This window comes from Cryptomeria japonica, chromosome 1 (assembly GCF_030272615.1).
Source record: "Cryptomeria japonica chromosome 1, Sugi_1.0, whole genome shotgun sequence".
In the NCBI taxonomy this organism is placed as follows: Eukaryota; Viridiplantae; Streptophyta; class Pinopsida; order Cupressales; family Cupressaceae; genus Cryptomeria; species Cryptomeria japonica.
The window spans coordinates 550,298,140-550,307,870 of record NC_081405.1 but is presented as its reverse complement, the minus strand read 5'-3'; the positions used below and the strand labels follow the sequence as shown (position 1 = coordinate 550,307,870).

General features: G+C 33.5%; 1 pseudogene; it reads right to left on the bottom strand.

The window, feature by feature from the left end:
* Positions 1–2,912: 2,912 nt before the first annotated feature.
* Positions 2,913–8,265, bottom strand: LOC131044907 (metal transporter Nramp5-like; annotated as a pseudogene).
* Positions 8,266–9,731: the final 1,466 nt, after the last annotated feature.

The window sequence follows — 9,731 nt, the reverse complement described above, 5'->3', positions numbered from 1 at the left end:
ATCATCTCCATAAAGAAAATGTTAGGTTGATCACTTAACAAGAAATTCTCTTGTTTGCACAAACAATGCTTAATCCTTGGAGCAAGACCCTATGTAATGATGGGTACATCAACATGAAGTTACATTATTCAATCATAATTCCACATCCAAAAGTTATATCCTAATACAAAGCCCTGTAAGGAATAATTTCCAAAGTCTCGCCCTTAATCTTGTAATAATTTATTCTTGCACATATATATTATATTTACGAATTCAAAACTTCTCATTCATGTATACTTATGATGAATGACACAATCTAATATATCATACCAAATTGAATGCTCACAGTACCAAGCATAGAGATAACTCTAACTCCTTTGTAATAATAATATATTTATGACTATATAATAGACAATGATAACATACAATATCATACAACGTGTTTCTACTCATGATTCTAAAGGAACTCTCATGGTAGTGTTCATCCATCCGAGATCAACATACTAGACCCTAGTAACAATAATACCATCCTATATATATATATATAAACTATAAGGGAATATCTTAGTATAAGGTCACTATAGCCAAAAGTATCATCACAACCCACCCATTATGCAAGCCTTCATATGTTTCCATGAGGTGTCCAATTTGCAAAGAAAGGAAATCAATATATTTCATGAACCAAAGAAACTATCCATATTTAAGTGTTATACTCTTACATTTTGTATTATAGTAGCATGTTGTGAGAAATCCCTACATATGTTTTACTATGAAGATTATCTATTAGAATATTCTAGATTATCAATATGATGTCACAAGTTATTATAGCTCAATTAGGCATGTCGACATATACCCTTAGGTTGCTCATTCTAATAAAATATATGCTTAGCATACATATCCTATGGCCATTCCCATTCACTTGTACTAAGATATCATGGGCAATTACTATACCAGCCTGATAAGGTGTTCCTCTCCACCACATTGCGACTCTTGATTTACTTTTCTTGTAATATTATATCAAATATAATCTACATGTCATAACAATTGTCTGCTTGAAAGATGCAATAGTATGGTTTTTTAACATGTTACCATGAACAACTACAATGTCAAAATAGCTGATGTATCACTTAGACTTTATATGTTCGTTATATGAATATAATGCACATATCAATTGTATACCAACTTGCAACCCAACTTGCAACATAAGAAGATAATCCCATAGATTACTCAAACATTCTAAGTACAGAAAATAACATTCTAAAACATCTAAAAACATGTCTCATAAAACATTATAGTGCACAGATAAAAGTACGATATTGAGAATTTCTGTTGTACTAAGCAACATGATTTTCCTACTGTGTATCTCGCAAACCCTCTCAGCTGTAAAAATGAATAATTTATTATTATGTGCTATTTAGGAATGAAACACAGTAAAAGAGGGTACTTATCTTTCTAAGAAATGATGTTGAATATATATTCCTAGTGCAGGCGCTGAAGTCTTCCATCTTGTTACCAAGATAAGCAATTAGCCAGCAGCCAAGGAAAGAGGTTCTTTTTCCAAGATTCTAAAGCCTTTCTTCCTCTCACACTCTTTGTTCCCAATTTGTAGACGATCCTCTGTAATTTTCTATTTACATCAATCTTTGGTGCTCACGGGTTTCCTTACTCATGCTCAAATGATCTTCTTATGGCTTTCCTTCCTCTAGATTTCCCTTTTCTACCTTAATATCTTTCAAACCTCTCCTTCAATGGAAGCAAGGAAAATGCTAGCACAAGTTGTGGAATATCACTTACACCTGTAGATTGCATTTTCATTGAAAGCTTCTGAAGCCTTTCACTCAATCTATTTTGGGCTTATCCTCTTCTCGATCTAATCTCAACATGCTCGTGCAGGTATAAGTCAATCAAAATTAATTGTTTTGATTCTTTCTTATGTATACAACATGCTTCATTCTGGTTTTAAAACGGACCTTTTGTACAACGTGTTAGTGACAGGTTAGTCAATCGCAGCCATTAATTGCAAAATCGAAGGTGTAAAACGTGCGACTAACACGCATGTTAGTCAATCCATACTGTCGTTTTGGAACCAGAATAAACGCGTCCCTTTATGACATTACCAACAACCCCTCATTGGGTTTTTACGTGTTGATCTTAGGGATGTGACAAATCCATTCGACTTGGTCTCTCCTATTGAAGGCTTATCTCCTCATGAGTTGTTCCCTATTGCACCTTGTTGAAGGCTTCACCTCCCCACTTCTCCAAACTCCATGGATATGGATGTTGTGATTTCCTAGATAATAGTCCTAGGAAGAAGAAAGGTCTTCTAACTTGCATGTATCCAATTTCATGTCAAGATTGAAGATTTTAAACTTCCTAAAACTAATTATGAAATGTTTAAATTATTGTATATTACTATTAGCAACTTTGTTGTAACTATACATTTGAACAACTTTTGTGAATCTCCACCATTGTAAGTGTGAGAGCCTTATCAACCCCTTATATATATATATATATATATATATATATATATATATATATATATATATATATATATATATATATATATATATATATATATATATATATATATATATTGATCGGTAAAGGCAGAGCCGAGATTTATATTAATTTGAATTAATTACAGAATCTTCATAGCTAAGAGACATCGCATAAAAACCATTCTCAGCAATCCCAGCAAAAAAATGGTTTCCAAAATAAGCAGGAAGCCATTATCATTATGATTTATCCTCTTTTTTAAAAAACCCAACGAGATTATGCAGTCTTGAGATAATAGAACTAAAAAATTTATATGGCAGATTCCCAACTGCTTAGACAACAGAGAGTTTAAACATAATAAGAAACCAAAATAAACTATATACGACTTTGGATTAAGTTTTGAGGAAAAAAAAAATTCACAGCATCGAAAAGAAAGCCTAGCTTGCGCTGGGAGGATCAAGTTGGGGCGGATCAATTCTCTCTCTTCCTCGGCCTCTGCCTGCTGGACGACCACGGTCACGACTAGAGACCCAACGACCTCTCCTTGAACCACCCTTGCAATTTTGATCGGCTTGGGGCTCTACGTCTGCAGCTTTCAGAGACAGGATTCCATTGAGTCTTGCAAATTGAAAGAGATCTTCCTCTTTTCCTTGAACCTCCACATTTACTAAGAGAAACAACATAACAAATAATTACACATCAAACACAAACTATACATAAGTTACTGGCCATCATTCATTGTCGGCTAGTCTTCCTCATGGATTTCTTACATGATGAAGAAAATAAAACCATTTGGACCTGGTTTTTTTTGTTTTCTTGAGAAGTATAAGTTATCTACCCATGGAATATACACCACTCCCAACCTTCCCTTTCTTTTCTCATCTACTAAAGATAAAATCATGGAAATATTTATTGAAGATCTTACTGACATACATACAACACTTAATGACTTATTCTTCCCTAGGCAAAGAAGTCAAAATTCTTAATTTGATTCTATATTTGATCAAGTCTTCCTTCACTGTTGTGATGATATGATTCTGCTGGTGCTACATAAGTAATTTCCTTGTCTCCTCGAATAGCCAAATACAAAATCCCCACTATGTAAACTAACATAATTGGGAAAACAATTAATCCTATGAGCACTGAAGCCACCTTGGGAAGATCATTATGAATGAGCCAACCCACAAATCCTGTGCTAAGGAAGTATATGTTTACGACTATGAGAATCAATCCTATGAGCCACGCCAAAATTGTAACCTACAGGCCAAACTTTTGGATGTTAGAATGAATCATTCCAAACTGCAATTTTTATTTTACTTTTGGAAATGTAATGCTACTTACTGTAATGGAGTTTTTGTGAGGTCCCATCTTTATCTTGCTGCTAGTAAACTTCAACAAAGGTATCAAAGCAAATGGTAATTCAAAAGATAAGATCATCTACATGAAAAGCACAATAATGTTAGTTCTTGAAAAACATCCAAACTTAACTGTAAGCATTCAACTATGGGTACTGTTACATAAAATATACCGAGCAAATGATTATAAGTTTTCCTGCGCCAGAATTCCCACTAATGATCGCCACCACCAGGCTTGGAATGATTGCTATGCCTCGTGTTATAAGATTTCTATAAAATGGTTTCATTTTTAAGTCGAGAAAACCCTGTAAAATCGTTTCTTTCAATAATGGTTTATTGGAAATCTAAAAGTCTACAAGACTAAACCTTCTTAATGTTTTAGAATACATAGAAGTATTTTTTTTTTCTAATTTATGTCAATATCTTTTAAATCAACCTTCAAGATCTATCATCACCATTATAAATTATCAATATTGTTTATAGATTAGATTGTATAAAAAAAATTTGTATCAATATTTCAGATCACATTTCATGATTTATATTTAGGATGATAGAGAGTTACATGAGATAAAAGAATTCATTGGCAAGCATGAACAACACACTCTAAGTAAGTCTAAGCTTTCACTTGCTTAGGTGGCTCGTTATAAATTGCACTAGCTTCTCCAATGGAACCCATCTATTAGTTTGATTTTAGATGATCCACCTAAACAAATCATCTATTAGTGTGATTTCAGATGAACCACCTAAGCAAGTCAAAGCATAGAGTTTGTTGTTTAAGTCAAAAGAAACGGTCACCTAAACAATGTTTAAGTCAAAAAAAATGGCCACCTAAACAAATCATCTATTAGTGTGATTTGAGATGAACCACCTGAACAAGTCAAAGTGTAGAGTTTGTTGTTCAAGTAAAAAAAATGATCATAAGGATGGCTGAGAGCTTCAGGAAACAAATTTATATCTTTTAGTAACTTTCAATCATCCTAATAAAAGATGATAAAATGTGATCCGAAATATCAATATAAAATTTTTACACAATCTAATTCAAAAATAACATTGATTAATATCATAAATTGTCAAAATCTGATGTCTCTTAATCACTTATAAATTGTTTTTACCTGCATCACATACTGAGCTGCGTATGTTCCTGTGATTGTTGAACTTTGCCCCGATGCCAGCAACGCCACTGCAAATATTTTAGAACTCCAATTCCCTATTGCGTTCTGAAATGTGGAAGAAAAGATTGACAAAGGATTTAATCGAGGTCATGGTGGGTTTTGCTTACTATTCTGTTTAGAATCTTTAAAGCCAAAGCCCAAGCAAAGGAAATGATTTTTTTCTCCCATATTTTACAAATTTGTATGTCGAACACTTTGATGTAGGTAATCAAATCAGGCTTACTCTCAAGAGAAAAGAAGCGTTATGGAGGTCCATGTTCCCACATTTCTCTGCATCTTCACCAGATAAATTGGGCATCGTACAAACAGCTCCAGTCACAGAAACCACCGCCACATTGATCAGAAATGCCACACACAGAGCAAACGCACTCTCTATAAAGAAATATCTGCAAGCTGTCTGTCATTAACAATCACCAAAACAGAACCAGCTGATTAATTAGGTGATCGCAGGTCTGTTTTGTTGTTTAAACAGTATCTTTATAGTTTTGATGGTTTATTTATAATTCTACTTCAGATATTTTTATTTTTATTGGAAATTGAATTTGGGTTTTCACATTGAAAACTCAATGTTTTAATCAGTTAAGCTCAACCTTTGAACAATAGATAGAGATCATCTAAAATTCTACAAATATATAAATCCCTTTATCTAAAATTACTCTAATAGATAAATTCTATTGAAAAATAAATCTGTTCATGAACATAGTTTAAACTTACACATCATAAACCTCAATAAATAAATTCAACTTACATCAGTTCCGGAAACAGAGGCAGGAATTTTCCTTGAAAGGACCAATGCTGAATGGAGAAATAAGTTGTGCCTGGGCATCAAATAGACTACATATTCAGTTGGGGATTACAAGAAATTGTCATACTTAGTTAACATTAGATTTCAAAATCATATGATAGATTTAAAAGAGCTTTTGAAGAAAATTCTGTATATTTAGATTTCAACAACTTAGATCGCTCATACCACATATTGATCCTTCATAAAACAAAGAGATAAACTCTATCTCATAGAATTTAGATATACTCCAGAAACTCTTACAAATCACTTTTAAGGCTCTTAAGAACTTAAGAAGGGAAAAAATCACTGTAAAGTGTAACTTACGGCATAACCAGGGCACCAAACAGAGAAATTGCAAGACCAGTTGCTCCATTTCCTTTTAACTGAGGAACAAACATCCCTTTCAAGACCTCTGTGGACTTGGGCTTAACATGTCCAAGTTCCGCAAAGAAGCAGCCGGCCATGGTAAATACTAAAAAAGTTATTACTAACTCCAATTTCCTTATCTGTAACATCAAAATTTTGTAAACTGAGGTGTTATTCAAAATATCATTGAAGAGGGATCTATAAGCTCAACCTGGCAACTAGGAAGAAAAAGATAAAATACTGTTCATTCCTGTATATCATATATGTTAGAAATTAAAAATGAGTACCCCATATTTCTGCAGGCCAAGGAGGAGGAGAGTACTGAATCCTGTTAGGAGGACCCCAACCCATACAGGTATATGAAACAGCATATCCAATGCAAAAGCAGTTCCAATAACTGATATGGTACAAGCAAACAGAGTCATTAGTTACTGTTAACTAATATGGTGCAAGCAAACACAGAGTTTAGTTATTGAAGTGGTGAATTATGAAAAGATCAAAATAAGTGAGTTGACCTGTAATAATATAAGAGGAACTCTTAAGGCCACTCCAATAAGATAATAAGAAACAGAAAATGAAATTTTGTCCACAGAGAAAGAATCAGAGGCAGAATCTACAACATAACAAAAAAAACTGTAGAAACTTCAAATGCCAGAGCTGAGGGGATCAGCTGTGGTAATATTATGTTTAGAATTGCTTAGGTAGCTCATCTAATATCATATTAATTTCTCGAATAAGACTCACTGACTAGTGTATTTTCAGATAAATCATCTAAACAAGTCAAAATTTAGGAAGTACTGTCTGAAATTTAGGAAGTACTGTCTGATGGGTGCATACAGGTGGTTTTAATTTTATTCTTAATGACTCTTCCAAAATAGATACAGAATATCGATGTCTGTTGCAATTACAGCCACTTGTGCCACACCTTCAGGAATGTCTGATGCAATTACAGCTACTTCTGCCAGCAGCCATAGTATGTAATTTATCTTTCTAGGGTACTCTGTTCTGCAATGTTCTGCAAGGTGCTTGCCTGCAAAATTAGCAGGGAAATTAACTTCTGACTTAATTATTGGCTATAATTAGTTTTTACCCAAGTATTCTGAAACAACTTACCTGTGGCGACTCCCAAATTAGCTGCTCGAGACTGAATAATCAAGGCAAAAATGCAGGCAAGGAGAATGACCCAAAGAAGCTACAAAATAGCACACAACTTAATTTATCATTAGAGATCTTCTTATTTCTGTTTTGAGTTATAAAACAAAATCTCAGAATGAATAGGGAAATCTGTGAATTAAAATATTACACACCTCATACTTGTATTTTGCACCTGCCTCTAAGTCTGATTCCACTGAAAGATGCAAGAAGCCATTGAGAAGTTATGGACATTTAGAATCATGGAATTTCTACAGTTTATCATGTTAACTTTTTTTATTTTTGGTTTAATTGTGTGTGATACTTTTCATCATCAATTTTTCAGATCATATTACATGATCCATTAAGATAAAAGAAACAGTTAGAAAACATGAATCATATAGCATGATCTGAAATGTTGATGATGAAAAATATCACAAACAGTATAAACTAAAAATGAAAAAAGTTAATTTATAGACATAATAACATATGCCCAAGCAAAGAAATAAAACTACTTACAGTTGGCAGGATCCAAGTAGGCTATGGACACAAGAAAGCCTGGCCCAAAATAAGCTATAAACTTCTTCCACTTGCTTTTCTGTGATGTAGTTCAAGTCATATTAGATGACAGAACAATAAACACTAGATTGCTTTGAATGCACTTACAAGAATATGAATGTGATGTTACTCAAATCTAAAAGCCAAAAGCATGTAATGCAGACTTTAAAATCTCTTTACTACAACAGCTTTACAGAGTGAAGAAATGGTGCTCTGAAGAAAAATTCAAAAATATCTCTGTAAAGAAATGGTGCTCTGAAGAACAATTCAATAATATCCGAAGTTAAATATTTCAGTCAAGTCAATGAAATTTGCAGACCTCGTCAGCAGAGCCTACAACCTGATACTTCTCAACCTCATCGGTGGAACTACCATGGGCTCTCTCCAAATGCCCATTGGGCCTCTCAACGCCTTCCTCAGCCATTCAGGAGATTCACCACAGAATCTAAGTAACCCAACTTCTCTGCAATTCTTCAATAAGATCGATGTTGCATTGTACTTATACCAAAAAACAAATCTTTAAATCATTTAAAAAAGAAACTAGAAAAAATCAAAGCATCTTTAATTTGTATTATAGAACAAGGTTTAACGTTAATTTTTCCATACTAATCACGGTTTCATTTTCACTAGCCCTTGGGCATATTTATTTTATGTAGTATCAAATTCGTTTGACACTACTTTAAATTTTCTTTACATAGTGTTTATTAATTTTGTGGTTTTTGTTTTTTATTAATTTTTTAAGGGAAAACTAGATCTATATTAATTGATAATAGTGGATATATTCTTTTAAAAAGGGGAAAGGTAGATTTTGGAAGGGTTCAAACTGTTTTACAAATTCAAGAATAGGTTAGTGTTGAAGTTCCACATATCAATAGAGAGATGATAGTGTGGGCTTGAATCACCAAGGTTACAAACCAATAATTATAGACACAACACTAATAATATAAAAACAACATACAAAATGGGAAATAGATAAAAATCATAGAGTAAACTATCTAGAAAAGGCATACTTAGGTGACTTAAAACCATAAAGCTCTAAAGTGGCCTAAACACATGTGCCACCATTAGAAATTTGAAAAGAGAGTTGGCCTGAGAGTTAGGGAACTAGGCTTGAGAATCAATCACAGCCTAGCAGGAGTGGGTAATTGGTAATAGAAGGCTAGGTGGGAGGGAATATTATTGAGCATGCACATTGAAAACTGAGATATTGTGGAGTTTCGCAATAATAGTTTGTGCAACAATTATGTACAATTAGTTGCTAAAGTAGATTATCTTCCTTACCTTTCTTTCTTCTTTAGTCTTTGAAAGGGGATTAGGAGACATCAAAGTGCTTCTTGGAAACCTTGAGCTAGAAGGAATGTTAAGGCTCCCTTTTACATCTTTCTTTTTTTCCCTAGCTAGAGATGGTTTTATAGAGAGAAATCAAGATTACTACCACAAGGCAAATAGTTCCCTTCAACCTCCAGTAACTTCCATCTCCTCCATTAAGAGGTTAACAACTAGAGAAGCCAAAATTTCATTAGAGAAAATCATGCCCATTCAAGGGTAGTCAAGCACATCAATGTTTTCTATCTTAAGGTTGTCCATGTTATTATTCTCTAAGAAAACCATCTCATCATTAATTGGAGGAGTACGAATCCATTTTCCCCCTCTTTTCAAATAATTTATAACCACCTAGTAGCCTACCAAGCAACAAAAAGTAGCTAGACTTGTTGCACTTATTTAAATGTAGCAACTTTTTAGGCTCCAAAATGCCTGTAAGAGTAAGAGATACCATTGAAAAAAAACTTCCCTTATCCTCCCTTGTCAGCAAATGTGATTACACCAATACTTTTCACATAGAGAAAACTCAAGAAAAGGGGATCTATACACAAATCCACCTCATGAAAA